This window comes from Felis catus, chromosome F1, assembly GCF_018350175.1.
Source record: "Felis catus isolate Fca126 chromosome F1, F.catus_Fca126_mat1.0, whole genome shotgun sequence".
In the NCBI taxonomy this organism is placed as follows: Eukaryota; Metazoa; Chordata; class Mammalia; order Carnivora; family Felidae; genus Felis; species Felis catus.
In genome coordinates this window covers 15,290,733-15,307,889 of record NC_058384.1, presented here as the reverse complement: position 1 = coordinate 15,307,889, position 17,157 = coordinate 15,290,733, and the positions used below count along the sequence as shown (strand labels likewise).

Here is a 17,157-nt window from a genome sequence, read left to right as displayed (position 1 = left end):
CAGAATGTACATTTAAACACATTCATAGATGTGCCAAATTATTCTCCAAAGTAGCCAGTAATGTATATAAGATTACCCATTTCTTCATACCACTGATAACACTTAAGAATATCAAACAAATCAATTGTGGCTAATCTGGTAGGTGACATAGTAATCATATTGTTGTTTTAATTAGTCTATTTAAAATTTTTGGCTATCAGTGAAAATTGAACATCTTTACCGGTTTACTGTTTGTATTTCTTCTTCTATGACTTGCCTATTCATATCCTGGACGTGTTTTTCACTTGGTATGTTCATCTTTTCTTTTTTTTTTTAATTTTTAAAAATGTTTTTATTTTTAAGACAGAGAGAGGCAGAGCATGAGTGGGGATGGGGCAGAGAGAGAGGGAGAGACAGAATCCAAAGCAGGCTCCAGGCTCTGAGCTGTCAGCACAGAGCCCGACGTGGGGCTCGAACTCACGAACCATGAGATCATGACCTGAGCCAAAGTCGGACGCTCAACCGACTGAGCCACCTGGGCACCCCTCACATTTTCTTATTATATTATGGCTCTTATATACTCTGGATCTTTTGTCTGTAAATTTTTTGTTTATGGTAACTTTTACCATACAAGTTTTGAATTTAGTCAAGTTTATCTACTTTTTGAATTTTACTTTTTATATCTTTTTAAAAAGGCCCTCATGACTATAAAGTCCTGAAAATATTCTCCTATTTTTTCTTTTAAAATTTTTACTATTTTGACTTTCATGCTCAGTGCAGAGCTCAACTCAGGTTTGAACTCATGACCATGAGTTCAAGACCAGAGCTGAGATCAAAAGTCAGGCACTTAACTGACTGAGCCACCCAGGTGCCCCTCATGACAACTTGTATGAGGGAGGCATCATTGTCATTTTTTAAAATGTTTGTTTGTTTATTTATTTAAAGAGCAAGAGAGCAAGGGAGAGGCAGAGAGAGAGGAGAGAGAATCCCAAGCAGAAGACATGAATAGATACTTTTCCAAAGACATCCAGATGGCCAACAGATACATGAAAAGATGCTCAACATCACTCATCGTCAGGGAAATACAAATCAAAATTACACTGAGATACCACCTCACACCAGTAAGAATGGCTAAAATGAAAAACTCAGGAAACAACAGATGCTGGCAAGGATGTGGAGAAATGTAAACCCTCTTGCACTGTTGGTGGGAATACAAACTGGTGCAGCCACTCTGGAAAACAGTGTGGAGGTTCCTCAAAAAATAAAGAATAGAATTATCCTATGACACAGCAATTGCACTACTGGGAATTTATCCAAAGGATTCAGGAGTGCTGATTCATAGGGGCACATGTATCCCAATGTTTATAGCAGCACTTTCAACAATAGCCAAATTATGGAAAGAGCCTAAATGTCCATCAACTGATGAATGGATAGAGAAGATGTGGTTTATATATACAATGGCATACTACTTGACAATGAGAAAGAATGAAATCCTTACATTTGTAGCAATGTGGATGGAACTGGAGTATATTATGCTAAGTGAAATAAGTTAGTCAGACAAAGAGAGATATCATATGTTTTCACTTGTATGTGTAACTTGAGAAACTTAACAGAAGACCATGGGGGAAGGGAAGGGGAAAAAATAGTTTCAAACAGAGAGGGAGGCAAACCATAGAGACTCTTAAATACAGAGACCAAACTGAGGGTTAATGGGGGGGGTGGGGAGAGGAGAAAATGGGTGATGGGCATTGAGGAGGGCACTTGTTGAGATGAGCACTGGGTGTTTTATGTAAGTGATGAATCATGGGAATCTACTCCCAAAACCAAAAGCACACTGTATACACTGTATGTTAGCCAACTTGACAATAAATTATATTAAAAATTTTTTTTAAAGTATTCATGTGTAGGATTGGGGCGCCTAGGTGGCTCAGTTGGTTAAGTATCTGACTCCTGGTTTCAGCTCAGGTCATGATCTCAGTTCATGAGTTCAAGCCCTGTGTTGGGCTCCATGTTGCCAGTGTGGAGCCTGCTTGGGATTCTCTCTCTCCCTCTCTCTCTCTCTGCCCCTCCCCTGCTCATGCTCTCTCTCTCTCTCTCTCTCTCTCTCTCTCTCTCTCTGTCAAAATAAATAAATTTAAAAAAAAAAAACTTTAAAAAGGTATTCATGTGTAGGATTTAAAGCAATGAAAATAGCTAATGTGTGTTTAATATGAGGCAGATATTGTTCCCTGTGTTTTATGTGTACTCATTTAAGTTTCAGAACTTTTTTCCTCTCTTTAAAAAAAAGTTTTTTTTAATGTTTATTTATTTATTTATTTATTTTTATTTATTTTTTTCCAACGTTTATTTATTTTTGGGACAGAGAGAGACAGAGCATGAACGGGGGAGGGGCAGAGAGAGAGGGAGACACAGAATCGGAAACAGGCTCCAGGCTCTGAGCCATCAGTCCAGAGCCTGACGCGGGGCTCGAACTCACGGACCGCGAGATCGTGACCTGGCTGAAGTCGGACGCTTAACCGACTGCGCCACCCAGGTGCCCCAATTTAATGTTTATTTTTGAAGGAGAGGGAGAGAGACAGAGCATGAGCTGGGGTGGGGCAGAGAGAGAGGGAGACACAGAATCTGAAGTGGGCTCCAGGCTCTGAGATGTCAGCAGAGAGCCCAATGTGGGGCTTAAACTCACTGAGATCATGACCTGAGCCGAATTTGGATGCTTAACCAACCTAGCCACCCAGACACCCCTTTTTTTTCCCCTTTTTTAAAGTAGGCTTCATGCTTGGTGCATGAAATCATGACTCCAGGCTTGAACTCACGACTGTGAGATCAAGACCTGAGCTGAGATCAAGAGTCAGGCACTTGACTGAGCCACCCAGGTGCCCTTCATGACAACTTTTATGAAGTAGGCGTCACTGTATGTTTTTAAATGTTTGTTTGTTTGTTTAGAGAGCAAGAGAGCAGGGGAGAGGCAGAGAGAGAGGAGAGAGAATTTCAAGCAGGATTCACACTTAGTGCAGAGCCTGATGTGGGGCTCTATCTCTCCCATCACGACTGTGAGACCATGACAGCTGAAATTGAGTCAGACACTTAATCACCTGAGCCACCCAGGCACCCCACCATTGTCATTTTTGTTTAAAAACCAAGAAGGCTGAGGAACAGGAAAATTAAGTAAGTTATCCAAATTCACACAGCTAGAATGTGATGGAGGCTGTCTGGGAACTCTCTTCAGTGTGATTTCAGAGGTAATATTAACTATTCCACAGCCTCTCTTTATACTGGGTTCTGCTTGAGCAGCCTTGAGAGGTTGAAGGTCCTAGCAATGCAATAACAAAAGATAAATAAAAGGCATAAGGATTAGAAAGGAAGAAGTGGAACTTTTTCTCAGAAAATATAATTGCCTTGTCTCAAAAGAACCTACAGATAAACTTGCCATTTATATATTTAAAATGTACAAATTTAGCAAACTTTATGGATACAAAAGTAAATTAAAATTGTATATGCTAGTAACAAAAACTTAGGACATAAAACTTTAAAAATACTATTTGTAGTGACATCAAACAACAAAAGTAACAACAATAACAAATGCCTAGAAATAACATTCTTGATTGAAATTAAAGAAGGCAATAAATGAAAAAATATACCATGGTCATGAACTAGAGGACTTAATATTGTTTAAATGGCAGTTCTTCCCAGATTGATTTATAGATTCAATGCAATTGAAACAGATTTTTTAAGTTAGATTCCATTTATTTATTTATTTATTTATTTATAAATGTTTACTTCTTTTTGAGTAAGGGAGGGATAGAGTGTGAACAGAGGAGGGGCAGAGAGAGAGGGAGACACAGAATCAGAAGCAGGCTCCAGGCTCTGAGCCATCAGCACAGAGCCCGACACAGGGCTCAAACTCACAAACTGCGAGATCATGACCTGAGCTCAAGCCATATGCTCAACCAACTGAGACACCCAGGTGCCCCTAGTAAGATTTGAAATGAATTTTGATACCTTGATTCTCAAACTCATATGGAAATGCAAAAATGCTGAGAAGAGCTAAGACAATCTTGACAAAGACCAAATTTGGGGGACTTTAACTGCTAGGCATCAAGACTTATTAATAAAGCTATAGTAACTAAAATAATAGACAAATTGATATATACAATAGAATATAGGATCTAGAAACAGACCCTCATGCAGTTCTGATTTAGGAAGAGTACTACTACAGTGACATGAAGAAATGATGATCTTTTACTTAAATGGTGCAATTGAAAAACCTTGACCCTCTGCTTCACATCATGTTCTGCTTATCTGTCACTGCATAATAAACACCCCAAACTGTAGTGGCCTAAAACAACAGTTATTTTATCATAATTCAATTTTGCGTGCCAGGAATTTGGGTAAGGTTTATTTGGGTAATTCTTCTGCTCAATGTGGTGTTAATATTGGTGGTATTCAGCTGGTGGATGGGATGATCTGGAGGGTCCATGGTGACTTTACTCACCTAATCTGGCCCCTCAGTGGGTTCGGATGGGTTGGAAATCTAGGCTCTGTTGGGACTATTAATTAAAACATATACTTGTCTTCTCCAGCATGGTGGTCTCAAATAATTGGGCCTATAAGATGGCAACCCAAAGCTTCCTGAGTGTTCCAAGAGGCCAAGATTAAAGCTGTAAGGCTTTTTCTAACTAGCCTCAGAAGTCTCAGAATGATATGTATGCCACATTCTATTGGTCATGTAAGTCACTAAGGCTAGCCCAGAATCACAGGGGTGGCATCTAGACTTGGCCTCTCAATGAGAAGTTCAGCAAAGAATTTGGGCCATCTTTATCATTCTAGGTGGATCATAGACCTAAAGGTGAAATATAAAACAAGGCTTTTAGGAGAAAGCATGGGAGAAAAATCTGTATGACCTTAGGAGTAGGGAAAGATTTCTTAACACAGAAAGCATTAGAACTACTCAATCAATAAGAAAGATAATTCCATACAATGTTGGTTAAAGGTGGCTTAAACAGGATATATAAATGGCCATAAGAATATGAAAATGTGCTCAACATCACTAGTTATTGGGTAAATGTAAATTAAAACCACAAATCCACCCACCAGAATGGCTAATACTAAAAGGATTGACAATTCCAAGTGTTAACAAGGATGTGAATTCTTACACACTGCTGACAGAATTGTAAATTGATACATCCACTTACAAAAAATGAACATATGCATATCTCGTGACCTAGAAAATCTACTCTCAGAGGTATACTCATCAATAATAAATGCATATGCTCACCAAGAAAATGTAACAATGTTCACAGTATATGACCTTTATTAAAAAAAATTGGGAAACAACCCAGATGTCCATCGACAGTAGAATTATAAATTAATTGTGGTATATTAATGCAATTTTTGTTATAATACTAATAAAAATAGAACAAATTATAGCTACCATATGACAAGGTAGATGAACATTATAGATCTAATGGTGAGCAAACGAAGCCAAGAACAAAAAAGCACATACTGTAAGATCCCATTATGGGGAGCTCAATAAAGGCAAAATTAATCATGGTGACAAATCAGAATAATGATTCCATCTGGGGTATATTGACTGGGAGGGAACCATCTGAGGTGGTGCAATTATCCTGTGTTATGATCTGTTGGGGAACACTCATACGTTGAGCTCTGCATATAAAGTTTGTGCCCTTTTCTCTACATACATCAATAAAAAAGTTAAAAATTTTCAAGTAAAAGCTTAACTGAAAAAAGGCATGTACTATGCAAATGCTGTAAGACACAGGATGTTTCCAGTCTGTCTACATACCCATTCATAACTGCTATGGTCTGAATATACGGTCCCTCCAAAACTCATATGTTGAAAACCTAATACTCCAGGTAATGGTATTAGGAGACAGGGTCTTTGGGAGGTGATTAGGTGGCAAGGACAGATCTCTCATGAAGGAGATTAGTTCCCTTATAAAAGTCGCCCCAGAAAGCTAGCTTGTCTTTCCACCATGCGAGCTTACTAGAGAATTCTGTGATCCAGAAGAGGACACTCATCTTTGCACCATGATCTTGGACTTTCAGCCTCCAGAACTGTGAGCAATAAATTTCTGTCATTTATAAGGCATCCAGTCTGTGGTATTTTGTTACGCCAGCCTGAATCGACCAAGACAATAATCATACCTGGAGAGGCCCATTAAAAGATTGGATTCACAATACGAAATTTAAGAAATTTTATATGTTTAGAAGTACTTTAATGAGTAATCGTAACAACAATAAAGATCATTCACAAGTTTGCTATAAACTCCCAATCTCCCTCTCTGAAAGTCTGAGAGGAACGATCTTCAGTGTGGTTAGGGAGACAGCCTGGCCTGATCTAGGGTATGGTCCTGTTTTCTTTGCCTGATTTGGATTTGGATTCTGCTCATTCCTTTCTTCCTGTCATGTTTTTAATGTTCCCTACTGTGGATGTTAGGAACATGTGATTCCTTGAATTCTAGACCCATCTCCATTCTCTGTTTAGAAATGTGGCTCCTTCCACCAAGCCCTGCACAATGCACCTGTTTGCATGATATGTCAACCCGGAAATATCTGTGTTCTAGTACTGCTCCCCAAATCTTTCCAAGCTGGGCCCTCTGAATTCACTCCTTTACCTAACAAAGCCAGTGTGTTTATTCAGCGTGAGCAGGGCTCTTAAAACAATTTTGGAAGCTCTATGTCATTTCAGATTTATTAAAATGTTTTCATAGCCATATAACTTTTTTTTGCTATAAATTTTTTTGAAAGGATTTTTTTGCTTTCTAAATAACTTAGCTGCAAGTAAGTTCCTTAAAATCCTTAAAATGTGATTTCTTGCCAATATTGGGAAGTGATAAAATGAAACTTAAAAGTAGATTTCAAATATAATGACTTTTTAAAGTATTTATTTTATTTATTTTATTTATTTTTGAGAGAGAGAGAGAGAGAGAGAGAGAGAATGTGGGAGAAGAGCAGAGGGGGAGAGAGAGAATCTCAAGCAGGCTCCGCGCTCAGTGCAGAGCCTGATATGGGGCTTGATCTCATGACAGTGAGATCATGACCTGAGCTGAAATTAAGAGTTGGACACTCAACCAACTGAGCCACTCAGGTGCCCCTCAAATATAATGATTTTAAAATCAACACTAAATTTGGGGCACCTGGGTGGCTCAATCAGCTGAGTGTCCAACTCTTGATTTTGGCTCAGGGCATGATCCCAGGGTCATGGGATTGAGCCATGTGTCAGGCTATGTGCTGAGCATACAGCCTGTTTAGGATTCTCTTTCTCTGTCCCTATGCCCCTCTCCACCTCTCTCTGTATCTCTAAAAAAATTTTTTAATCAACACTAAATTTAATAATTAGTAAAATAATTTAACTTATAATTAATCATTAATTTGATAATCAATGCTTTATATTTTTATTAAAAAATTTTAGTTGACACACAATGTTACATTAGTTTCAGGTGTACAACATAGTGATTCAACATCTCCATACATTATGCTGTGCTTACTACAATATAGCTATCATGTCACCATAGAATGCTATTACAATATCATTGACTATATTCCCTATGCTGTATTTTTATTCCTGTGATTTATTCATTCCATAACTGGAAGCCTTTATCTCCCACTCCCCTTCACCCATTTTGCCCATTCCCCAACACCCCCTTCCCTCTGACAACCATCAGTTTGTTCTCTGTATTTTTAGGTCTGATTCTGCATTTTGTTTTTTAGACTATGCATATGGGGAAAGTCATATGGTATTTGTATTTCTCAATCTGACTTACTTCAATTAGCATTATACCTTCTAGGCCCATTGGTGGTGTCCCGAATGGCAAGATCTCATCCTTTTTCATGGCTGCATGATGTTCCTGTGTGTGTGCATGTGTGTGTGTGCATGTGTATCACATATTCTTTACCCATTCATCTACTTTTAATTTTTTTTAATGTTTATTTATTTTTGAGAGAGAGAGAGAGAGACAGAGACAGAGACAGAGACAGAGTGTGAGTGGAGGAGGGGCAGAGAAAGAGGGAGACACAGAATCCAAAGCAGGCTTCAGGCTCTGAGCTCAGCACAGAGCCCGATGTGGGGCTCAAACTCATGAATTGTGAGATCATGACCTGAGCCAAAGTTGGATGCTCAACTGACTGACCCACCCAGGTGCCCCTTTACCCATTCATCTATTGATAGACACTTAGAGTGCTTCCATATCTTGGCTATTGTAAATAATGTTGCTATAAATATAGGGGTGCAAATGTTTTTTCAAATTAGTGTTTTCATTTTCTTTGGGTACATACCCAGTACTGGAATTACTGGATCAAAAGGTATTTCTTTTTTTAATATTTTGAGGAGACTCCATACTGTTTTCCACAGTGGCTGCACCAACAGTTCATGAGGGTTCCCTTTCCCCCACATCCTTGCCAAAACTTGTTATTTCTTATCTTTTTTATTTTAGCCATTCTGACAGTTGTGATATCTCATTGTAGTTTTGATTTGTATTTCCCTGAAGATGAATGACGTTTAGCATCTTTTCATGTGTCTGTTGAGCATCTGCACATCTTCTTTGGAAAAATGTCTCTTCAGGTCCTCTGCCCATTTTTAAATCAGATTATTTCTTCTTTTTTGTTTTTTTTTTTTTTAATTTTTTTAATGTTTATTTTTGAGAGAGAGAGAGAGAGAGAGAGAGACAGAGCGCGAGCAGGGGAGGTGCAGAGAGAGAGGGAGACACAGAATCCAAAGCTGGCTCCATGCTCTGAGCTGTCAGCACAGAGCCCGACGCATGGCTCAAACTCACAGACTAAGATCATGACCTGAGCTGAAGTCGGACGCTCAACCGACTGAGCCACCCAGGCACCCCTAGATCAGATTATAAAAGAAGCCTGATTGTATAGTTTCCATGCAAGTTCTCTTTCTGTGTATCTGTTCTCTTCTGTAATTGGTCTGCTGTTAGTTGTGCCAGTAGGAGGAGGGTTTCGGAATTTGTTTTCACTGAAAGGATCATTTCCTAATTAGAGTCAAAGCAGCAAAGGAAGCCTCCATTGAGTTGAGACACAAACGCCCGTGTTGGTTAAAGCATTAAACATACTCTCTCCTTGTCACTAGTCCTGCATAAGAATCAGGATAGGGATGTCACTGTACAATTTAACCATTTTGTGATGGATATAATGTCATGAATATCAGGTTTTTAAAAATATTTTTATTTATATTTGAGAGAAAGAGACAGCACGAGTGGGGGTGGGGGCAGAGAGAAAGGGAGACACAGAATCCGAAGCAGGCTCCAGGCAGCACAGAGCCCGATGCGGGGCTCGAACTCCTGAACCATGAGATCATGACCTGAGCCAAAGTTGGACGCTTAACCAACTGAGCCACCCAGGTGCCCCATGAGTATCAGTTTTATGGTGAATACCATATCTCAAAAGTGGTCCATGGACTGGGGCTGGACCACCACTATCAGTAGCCAACAAATAGATAAGAACAGAAAATGAGAGTATTTAGAACATTATAAGGGCAATTTGAGAGAGTAATTTTATTCTGTGGAATGTAATAATAAGAAGTTGGGCTGTTTTTTAAGTTATTTTGTTTAGTAACTTATTTTTATCACATTTTTCAAAGGTATTAGATCATGATGGGCTAGGGAAAAAAGGTCCTTTGCCATAGATGGTATGAGAAACACTGATGTACACCACACTTAAATATAGTTTAGTTCTTGACACACACTTATTTCAACAAATAAATTAATCATCATGTGGTTTTGGCCATAAAGATAAGTTTCATTCTAGATATTGAATTTCTCATTTGAAAAAGCTCTCTGTTCTGAAACATCTCATGTTATGTGTGGTAATGAAGAAATTCCTCTGAGTACAAAGATTTTTAGAGAAAACTGATACAATCTTGATAAGCTATTCAGTGACAAACTATATGTTTAAGTAGAAGTACCTTCTTGCCCTTGCCCTTGAAAATTGCCAAAGAATCAGTGTGAACGCCAAAAGCAGATTCTCTTTCATCATGAGCCTGTACAATGTATAGTACACTTGGGTGATACACACACACACACACACACACACACACACATATATATATACACACATTTTTTTGCCTTCACATATGTGAATATGATTTCATGGAGTTTTCCAAATCCTTAGTAATCTTTTCCTAAAGCAATAGACTGTGGTTAAATGCAAATAGGTGAATAACTCTGACATGATATTTTTTATCTGATATTCTTTTTTTCTTGATGACAAGATTTTTACATTTAAAGTTTACATTTGGGGCGCCTGGGTGGCTCAGTCGGTTAAGCGTCCGACTTTGGCTCAGGTCATGATCTCACGGTCCGTGAGTTCGAGCCCCGCATCGGGCACTGTGCTGACAGCTCAGAGCCTGGAGTCTGCTTTGGATTCTGTGTCTCCCTCTCTCTCTTACCCTCCCCCGTTCATACTCTGTCTCTCTCTGTCTCAAAAATAAATAAAAAAAAATAAAGTTTACATTTAAAGGTGATTAGACTTTTATGCTATAAGAAATATGAATGAAACATTTAATTTATTAAAGCAACTTTTATGGGGATTGAGATAGAGAGGGATTGAAATGCCACATTAATTTTTAAAATCTTTTTACCATTTATTTCCATGCATGTGACTACAGTATATTGAATTTTCAAATATGCTAATTGACCCATTTCAGCAAGTACCCAGGCTGGCCAGAGATTTTGTTTATCTAAATATTCACGGTTTTAAATAACAACTGAAGGGCATAGAGATGACTTAATCATATATAAAAGATGGAAAACAAGATCATCAACCTCTAACGACCTTGTTTTTGTTCTCATCCCTCATCTTTCATGATCTTTCTCCATTGTTAGATACTGTTGACCACTTCTGTCGTCACTGGGTTGATTCAATCTGCTACCTGCTTCTCCTCATCACCACCTGCCCCGCTCCGTTCTCCTGTCACTTAAGTGTGGGCGTAGCTCATGTCTGGTGCTCAGCCTTCTTCTTGATTGTACCTCACATGGGAGAGTGTGGCTTTGACTATCAGATGAATGGCTCCTAGAAGGGACTGATGTCTTTCAGCTCTCTCTCTTCTGTGTTTCTGTCTACAAATTCAGCATTACAGCATGGCACATGGAATACTGAAATGTTCCCAGTGGTCAAATATTAAATAATTCAGCTAATGATTTTCTTCTTTCAATAGTGACAGAGTCTCTATTTTTTGCTTCCCAGACTCTTTGTAGCTAACTTGAAACAAAGCAGAAATGACAGAGGGGAAAAAAAAAAAAACCACAATTGCTCTTGTTAAAATTAAAATTAAAACTGCCAGTTATTTTAACAGCAAAAGATGGGTTTATTCAGGAATGAAAGAGAATTGCAATCTGGGACAAACAGGCTGTCATAAAACTGTAGGCAAGTCTGGCGGACAAAGGAGAGGTACGCTTTTTTAAGAAGAAAGGGGGCATGTTGAGAAGGCTGTTATGAACTAAAAGTCCATTGCTGTAAGCTAAGAGTTTGAAGTGTGGTGGCTTCTCATTGACTGAGCTGTTGTAGGGGTGGGGAGATGGGGGTGGGTTGTGGAGTAGGGAATGAGGAAAGTATCTCTTCTTCTGGCTGGAATAGTAGAGTTGTATCCATGTACAAGGTCAAGTCTGGGCAAGGTCAAATCTGGCTCTTCCTGTTGGGTCTGCAAATGACTATGAGCGTAGTTCATGAGAGCTCCCCCTGCTGAAACTTCCTGACTCCATTTTAATGAGGTTTCCTACTACTAATTTTCACTTTCTCAAGGAGCTTAAATTCCAGTAGTGCATGCACAGAATGAAATAAGTTCCATATCAGAAGTATGCACAATGGACGTGCTGTGGGAACACAGAGTAGGAAGTTGGATACAATCAAATGGTAGGCATTAAGGCTGAGGAAAGTGTAGGTGGGGGCAATAGCATATACAGCCTAATGGAGACTTAGCAAGTGTTCTTTTGGTTCAATAGGCTGAGAAATGAATCAAAATTAAGAGCTCAAGAATGGGAAGAAGGATGTAAAGCAAAAATCAGTAAGCAGACAGGCCAGTAAATTTTAGAGTTGTTACTAAGATTATAACACAATGAAAATGTAAACAATATTTCTTAGAAGATAAGATATATAAAGTAAGAAAAAACAGAATAATTGTTTGGATCAGAGAGCTCAGTTAAAACTAGTAAGATAGGTAGGGGAGAGGTGGTCGTATTTCACAGGTGGAAATCATGATTGATTTTTATACAGAAATATGGGTTCAGATGTATTTATTATGATAACTATTATGTAAAGATGACAATAGTATAAATAGGGCATATGACCAGTAAGTTCTAGAAAACAAGAAAAAGCTAATACAAGTCAATGCAGCAAAAGATAGGATTATAAAGAAGGGAAATAGCAAGAAGTATAAAAATAGCATGCAAGATAATAGTAGTATACTAAGAATATTGCTTAGAATAATTAATTTGAGTGCTCCAAATGTCCCTATTATAAGACTAAGACTCTTAGGCTGGCCTTCAAACGCAAAATCCAAATACTGCTATTTACATACTACAGATACACTTAAACCTGAATGACCAGATAGTTCAGAATAAGAACATTTAGCTTCCACGCTAAAAAGTGTGTGTAATATGTGAAGAGAAAAGATATGCTTTCTGTGATTAATGAAAATTGACAAGTTTTCAAGAGAAATATTGATAGTCTATAAAAATGTGCTGAATTCTAGGAGAGATTATCTAAAGGGACTATGGTCTTTTAAAAGAAAGAAAAACCCAGAGAAGATCAAAAGTGAGATAATTTCTTGAACATCAGATCAGTCTTGTACCTTCTTAGAAAACTTAAGATCTATGAGAAAGATGCTAAAATATGCTGTCTCAATGAACGTGTTACTGCTTCAGAGACACAAAATTAGAGGTATTTTTGTATGAGATCTGATGTTCCAAAGTTATTCTGAAGTAAAGTGGGCATGGTACACACATAGTTGAAAACAAAACTCAATTTTCCGATGAATGAGTGAGTTGCTAATAACTAAAAATGTTAAAAGGTTTTATCTTGTGTTCCTAATGAATTCCTTATTGTCTTTGAATTTTCTATTAACATGCTAAGTATTCAAAATATCTGTATTTAGGAAATCACATAAAATTGAAGACAATGGCTCTCTCCTCCGCCCATCGAAGATGCCAAAAGGAAAGAAGGCTAAGGGGAAGAAGGTGGCCCTGGCCCCTGCTGTTGTGAAGAAGCAGGAGGCCAAGAAGGTGGTCAATCCCCTGTTTGAGAAAAGGCCCAAGAATTTTGGCATTAGACAGGACATCCAGCCCAAAAGGGACCTTACCTGCTCTGTCAAATGGCCCCACTACCTCTGGCTGCAGTGGCAAAGGGCTATTCTCTATCAGTGTCTGCCTCCCAGATTAACCAGTTCACCCAGTTCTTGGACCACCAAACATCTCTCAGCTGCTTAAGCTGGCCCACAGGAAGAGACCAGAGACAAAGGAAGAGAAGAAGCAGAGATCGTTGGCCTGGGCTGAGAAGAAAGCTGCCAGCAAAGGGGATGTCCCCACTAAGACGCCTCCTGCCCTTCAAGCTGTGGTTAACGCTGTCACCACCTTGATGGAAAACAAGAAGGCTCAGCTGGTGGTGATTGCATATGGTGTGGATCCCATTGAGCTGGCTGTCTTCCTGCTTGCCCTGTGTCGTAATATGGGGGTTCCCTGTGGCATCATACAGGGGAAGACTAGGCTGGGGCATCTGGTTCACTGGAAGACCTGCACCACTGTCACCTTCACACAAATTAACTCAGAAGACAAAGGGGTTCTGGCTAAGCTGGTGGAAGCCAGCAGGGCAAGTGACAGTGACAGATATGATGAGATAGCCTGTCACTGGGGAGGCAACATCAGGGCCCAAAGTCAGTAGCTCGCATTGCCAAGTCGGAGAAGGCAAAGGCTAAAGACTGGTCACCAAATTGGGCTAAGTGGACGCTGTTGAGTTTTCTGTACATAAAAGTCATAGAAAGTTCTCTTTCGGCCAATGTCAAAAAAATTGAAGGCAAATGATAAACCAGAAGGAAAAAAAAAAACCTGTATAATGGACAGCAAACGGATACCGCTAAAGTATTCAGCTCCCTCACGTAGAGGGATCCACTTTCTCTTCTTCACAGAATCCCTGCACAGGCCATCAAAGTAGAATTTTCAACCATGTGGTAGAAAAGGAAGGGAATTTCCACCCTAAAATCTGTCCTACTCAAAGCTTCAGTGAGATTGAGATTGAGAGAAAGAATTGATCATGAAGGGGTACCACTTACACAGGCTGACTGTGCTGGTGATTGGGGGCTGAAACTCATGGTTCATAAGTACCAGCCCTGTGTCAGGCTCTGTGCTGACAGCTCAGAGCCTGGAGCTTGCTTTGGATTCTGTGTCTCCTCTCTCTGCCCCTCCCCCACTCACACTCTGTCTATCTCTGTCTCTCAAAAATAAACATTAAAAAAAAAGGAATTTCTTTCTTTATTATTATTATTTTTTTAATTCCTCAGCTAACTTTCAGGACTTGTGCCTTGGAAGAAAGCTAGGCTTACCTGGAGTATATCTCACCTGGAGGAAAGTGTTAATTCCAGCTAAGATGTTGTCGAGTCTTCAAGCCCTGTGCCTGAGGGTCTAGATCCCCCCCTAGGAAGGGGAACTATCTACAAAGCTCATCTTTGTAATTTTGCTGGGGGCCTTGTGAGGCTGTGTATTTCAGCCCTTTCTGGGTTCTTTTCTCTTTTAGATCTGCCTACCCCAGAGCCCCGCATGTATTTTAGGGTCCTTTTCTCCTAGGGGAGACATTGTCCCCTGAATTAAGAGGCCTATGGTTTATGCACAGAACTGGGCGGGGGGGGGGGGGGGGGACCGGTGTGAAGTCTGATTAATTCAGGAGTGAGGTACTAGCAGGCATTAGCATTTGGCCCCTAAATTCCCCCAATTATCTTTGTCAGTATGAAAGCTGATAATTTGATTTGATTTCTGTATTTGGAGTCTTTATCTGCCATTTCCTCATGATTAGATTTAGGTTATGCAGTCTTAGCAGACATAACCACATTGTTGAGGTTTTGTCCTCAATACCTCAACAGTATATAATTTGACCTAGCATAAAGTAAATAGTTATTATATCTCACCTTACTCATATTTTTTATGACAAAGAATTTCTCAACTTTTTTTTTGAAAAAGTAGTCCATGAATTGATTTAATAAACAAAATTTGATTTACTTAGCATTTTATGTGTGAGTGTGTTTGCCTCAAAGTTGATCATGAAATATAAAACAGAAGTCAGGTTGCTCAAGACTGAGCATTCCAAGCGGCAAGTAATAAGATGGTGTCCTCAGACCCAGTGAGAATGCTTCATGGAGACCATCTGGAGGGTTTTCATGTGTTCCTTCAAGTGGGAGGGATGCAGGGATTAGCAGCTGACCCACAACCACAGAGTCTAAAGGTGAGAGTCACTGGTCTGAGCTCCACTGACTTGTAGCAGAACAAGGGAAGGTGGCCCTGCGGGAATCCACCACAACTTCTAGCGGCTGGTGTGACAAGGGATGCTTGAACTCCCCATGAACCCGTGAGGCCCCACAGGAGGGAATCCTACTGGGTTGTTCCGAATGGGACTCCACACAAAGGGACTGACCCAACGGAGGGGTGGGCTATAAGAAACCAGTGGCTAAAGAGGAAGTTGTAAGTGGCCAGCTGGAGGAGGCATGGTGTACGTCAAAGGAACCGTAGGCGAGAGATTTCCAGTGATGGAAGTTGTCTCTGAAAAAGCCACAAAACCACTCCAAGAAAGAAAGAATTGACATTTAGAACATCCCTCACAGAGAGGTTATCTCTGCCAGAGTATAACTAGCTGTACTGTAACTGTACTTTTACTTACCCTGACTTCTTTTCACTCACCTTATTCCAATCCCTGAGAGGTCCCAAGGCCTCAGCTAGGGAATGAAGGAGACGGTAGAATAAGAGGTAGATACGAATCTAAGCACCCCCATTTTGTTTTTCATTACCAGCTCCCAACCCTGCAGTAGGCCAGAGCCCCCAGAAGGAAGAAGTTTTAAATTTGATGAGAATAGAATTTTGGTTACTATGCTTAAATAGATTTTCTTAATAGTAGAAAAAGAGATACTATGTTTCATTGACTCTAAGATGCTATTGACGATAAGATGCTCCATTATTTTATATACAACTAAGAAAGGAAAAAAAAAACCCTCCAATTGTGATTATACGATGACATTAAGACTCAGAGATGAGATGTTAAAATGGAAAGGTATGCTCATTTTAGGCCAGATAAAATATAGTAGTATTTTACTGTTTGAGAGTGATTGGAAAAACTATGAGGTCTGCTTGAGATTTCATTTAAGGGAGGGTAAATGAATTAATTATACAGGATTCAAAGGGGGACAGTGGTGATAAAAAGTAAAGTTTATTCCTGCCTGTACCCTACAGTGTCCGACTGGCTCAATAACCTGGTTTAAGAATGTAATTTCTCAATCTAATTTCTGGCACACAAACACACATGAGTTAAAGTTGTCTTTCACAGAAGCCTGAACAGAAAAGAGTATCCAGGTACTTGAAGGCTTGTTTTAAGGTTCACATTCTCCAAATGAAATATGTCTAATCCTGCTCCAGAAGAGAAGAACACACTCCCTGAACACTAATGTATGTGCTAAATTTTCTTGGTTGGAGTTAAAATTTGGAATACATAGAAATGATGAAATACTTGAGATGTTCTCATAGTTCACGAGGAATGACAGGAAAGAGTTAGATGTTATGCTCTCATTAACAGAGCTGATAATATGTGGAGGTTCATAGTATTACTAAAATATCATCTGGCCTCCCCACGCCTCAGTTGTCTAGATAAACTAAACCACCCACTTCTAAGGTCTGTAGAAGTCCGAAGAATTTCCTTTTGCTTTCATCAATTCCTGGAGAATTATGTCTCACAGTCCCCTCAGGCTCTGGTTCTCATGGGCATCCGTCTGGATTTGAAACTGGATTCCTGTGGTGGTTTTAAAATATGTCAATGAATTCTCTGACCCTCCCCTCTTCAAGAGACGATACTTAGTTCCTCTCCCCTTGAGTGTGATTTGGACTAAATGACTTACTTCTAATGAAATACATGTGGTGGATGTGACATTGTGTGACTTCTGAGATTAGGTCATAAGGCTAATTA

At 39.5% G+C, this 17,157-nt stretch overlaps 1 long non-coding RNA gene and 1 pseudogene across 1 annotated transcript in view; one reads left to right on the top strand and one right to left on the bottom strand.

Annotated features, from left to right (window-relative positions):
• Window positions 1-14,806, top strand: part of LOC101091990 — a 94,011-nt pseudogene extending 79,205 nt beyond the window's left edge.
• The window catches only part of LOC123382735, a 543,574-nt gene that overhangs the window by 15,131 nt on the left and 511,286 nt on the right, over window positions 1-17,157 (bottom strand). The window lies entirely within an intron of this gene.